The following is a 4,025-nucleotide window of genomic DNA, read 5'->3' on the forward strand; positions in this document are numbered from 1 at the left end:
CCTGAGGGCATCCAAGCCCATACTCCAAGGATGGTTTACGCACTGTACATGAAATAGGTACTAAATGAAATGCATTTTAAAAGAACACGGTAGGTGTTGCCATTGCATTTATGTCTATATTTAAGTGCGTAACACCATTTCGTTTCTCAGTTTGGCTCTGTGCCCTCTTTGCAGATCTCACCCAATCACCCTGAAGACACTGCAAAGCTTGCTACTGCAAAACCCAAGTCCCTCAGGTGACTTGCTTAAAAACACACAAGAAGCCTGTGACAGTCACAGACCGAAGGCCAGTCAGAATCACAGTCAAGGGCCTTGACCCCAAGCCAAGCAACCCACTTTTAATCATATTTATGATACTTTATCTAGACTGGGAAGGACAACTTCAACCCTTGAGAGAATTAAATGGTCTGTTAGTAAGTTGAGCAAAACACAATGCATTTTGCAACAGATAAAGTACCTCTGGCTGGTCTTGTGTATGCAGAGGGAATCCATTCATGTGAAGTACAAGCGGCTTTCAAGTCATGCTCGGGAACAAGTACGTTGTGCTCGTCACATATTGTCAGCAGTGTATATGTACAGTAGAAGGCATGACAAATTAAGAACACTCACCCTAGGGATACAGTCTTATTACTATGAATAACCCTCATAACTTTCAATATTAAAACTTAGTGGCTGATCTGAGCTCTCACCAGAGGGCAGAACGGAGATCTAGTAACAGCCCTGGCTTTTCTGTGACATGAAACATCACACAAACTGAACAGTTATACAGATTTTATATAGACTCTTAGTGAGTTCTAATGCGCTCCCATTTCTCATTCTCACAGAAAGTACATCTGTTCCTTTAATAATTGTTGGCAGCCAGGACATGCATGATTGCCAACTAATGCTGTATGATCTTCTGCTGAACGCATTTCCCACCTTTAAAATTAAATTATGGGCCCGATCCTTGGATTCAATGGAGCTAGTGTCAGTGAGACCAAATGATGATCTTAGACAGCAGAGAGATTAGTTTTCTTCTCCCTTGACAGCTAGGATACAACCAAAGATTTTCATGTGAAATGTAGTCACCTGGAAAAAAGCACATGTTGTAACTGCCGCATGCAATTTGAGACACAAAACACTACAATTTCTCAAACAAGCCAGAGGAAAAAAATAGATGGTTAATAAAATAAGACATGTTTAAAAGATATTATAAATCTTTTATTTCTTTTTAATTGCTATGCAATGCCCTTCATTTTGAAGGAAATGGTACAATCAATAGTCTGTACTTCTCTCTCAGGAAAAGAAAAGATATTTGCGCTAACAATTCAACATTTACTGACAAGAGACGACTTACAGAAAAGGCTCATGAAAAAAAATCATTGGTGTGATTACACTTGTTATCGTGGATGATTTCATGAAGTGTTACAACATTAAAAAACTTCAAGTATGTGTAAAGAAAGCTCCCAATTTTATACTAATGGAGAAGAACTGTCTAAGCCACTGGTGTTTGTAGTTACCCTGATTTTTTTATTCACAAGTAAAAATGCGTTTAAAAGCATATGCCCATTCAATGATATGTGACCTTATCACTGCACTTAAACTCTTAAGACTAGTTGATTGAATACACGTACTTGAATGATAGATTCCTTAAGAATAAGAAATTGCATTTAGAAACTACTGATTTCCTACATCTACTTTGTTATTCATATCTGATCTGTCATATAAAATTAAAATTTTGCTCTCAAAAATATTTGTTCCCACATGGCTGTTGTAATTATGGTTGGTGCAGTTAATTGTCAAAAAGCACAGGTGGCAAATCACCTGACAAACAAACCTCACGCACACCAGGGACGAGCCTTCTGGAAGGACTGAAGAAAACACGTCACGTTTAAAGTTTGGAATATATTTCTCCCAGGTTGGGGGAGGAGGAAGGTGGGGGGGGATCTCTTTTAATTTAAATCTGAAAACTATTAAAAAAAAAAAAAGAGGAGGAATGAGTTGTCTCACTAATGTTAAAAAAAGCTGTGCAGGGCTGAAAGGTTAGATCCACAGACTGGATTATTTCAATCTGAAGAAAATATTCTTTTCAATTAAGAAAATATAATTTTGTAATGCATTAGCACTGTTTTTCAAGAACACCCCCATTCTGCCACACTGGACATCCTTAAGAGCAGCTCTAAATCAACACTTTATCCATGCCCGAATCTCTACGAAGGTAAACTGAAGTTGTTCTAAATTTAATTTCCCCCCTTCTTGCCATCAAAAATAAATGCTTCAATCATACTTTCAAAGATCTTTAACCCAAGGGCAGCTGTAGGTTGTCTCATAAGGCCTTTTCCAAGAGCAATCATTTTCCTTGAACACATGGGCAGTCTGGGGAAACAGACTGCTTGTCTGCACCTCCTAACTGGAGCTACATCAATACAGCTGGGGCCAAATCTTGCCAAGCCTAAGCACATGTATAACGTTACCCACCAGAGTAGTACCCTTAGTGCCCACGGGAATTCCCACCTGAGTGAATTCATATATGATTATGCATTTTCAAAAAAAATAAATAAATAAGTAAAAAAAAAAAAATTACAGCTCTTCTTTAAGCCTATTAACTTGAAAATGTTTAGAAAAGGTGGTTACAGGACTAGACAAACAAAGTGGTGTTGAAATGCTGGCTTTAAAGCCCTAAAGGGAACATTTCCCTTTACCCTCCCTCAAGTAGATTATTGCAAAAATCATGTCCTCCCTTCTCAGTGCAGGTCTTAGTGCAGACCTCCAGGTCCTTATACAGCAAGGAGTGTAAACATGCACCTAACTTCAAAGGCCTGCACAGCCCTATTGATTTCAAGAGGCTGTGCACAGGCTGAAAAGGAAGTGCACACTTAAGACCCTGGCTGAATGGCACTTAGTCATGGAAGAATCAGGCCTGAGTTTCCTGTATTTAAATGTGACCTGCAGGGAAAAACTCAAGAAGTTGGACCCACTCATTTCCGCACTCCTTTTGAGGTACAACAAAAGCCTGGAAGGGCTGAACAAAAAACCTGTTCTCTCAAGAGATTTTAAACATAAAAATATTACAAATACAAGTATAGTCTGCCCAGGGGGATTCTGTCGGAAGTGACACACGGGGCAGAGGAGATTACATCTCACAGGAGAGCGAGGTGAGCAACTACAATGCTCTTTATGTATTCCTGCGGACCCACAAAACTCAAAGCTCAACCACAGTATAAGAATGATTTTTAATCAGATTGCATAAAGCTGGTTTTATTGGTGCTTGTTAACACCCATTAAACAACACTGCTTGAATCTATTCCGGGGGGGGGGTATTCCTGTTAAACATTCAACAACCACATCCCTTTAATTAAAGGTGTGAGATCATAATATGACCCAGCCCACTTCCAAAGCTATCTTATAACACCAGGCAGAGCAGACATGATACTGCAGGTATTTGCTATTTTTGTTACTTGTTTACCTTACTCATACCTTTCAGGCCTTTAAAAAAAAAAACAAAACAAAACCCCAGACAAAGAAAGCAGAGCAATAGGAGACAATAGAAACCCCCAGTTCCTAAAACTCCTCTGTAAGTCACATTTATGCAAGCTGTACATTTTAACTGCAAGCACATCTTTATTCCAGGTGCAGAAAAAGAAGAGACAGGATGTTCTAGGTTTCACAGCATAAACAGTTCTGCACTCCAGCAAGAAAGAGCTGTTAAGGGTCTCTCTTGTGGGCTTGGCTATTGGAAGAGCTTCCCCACTGCACTTTAGGAAAGCATCTTGAGCTTTGCTATTCCACTCTGGCCTCATGATCAGATGCAATTTACGCTAGACTGCGATGAGCCCAGCGGTACACAAAGCTCTGTATGAAACAATAAAGCTGCTTCACTTAGATTGCAACAGGCTTTGCGCTCTCCATCCTCCAGAAAGGGGCAGGGGTTGTCTTTATTTAAAAATCAGAACAAAATTTGAGATGCATCAAGAGGAGGAGGAAATGCTTAAATGTTACACTCTTCTGATGTTTCAGACACAAAAGGCGGGGGGGGGGGGGGGGGG

Source organism: Gavialis gangeticus, unplaced genomic scaffold (genome assembly GCF_001723915.1).
Source record: "Gavialis gangeticus isolate Ggan-Ray unplaced genomic scaffold, GavGan_comp1, whole genome shotgun sequence".
Taxonomy (NCBI): domain Eukaryota; kingdom Metazoa; phylum Chordata; order Crocodylia; family Gavialidae; genus Gavialis; species Gavialis gangeticus.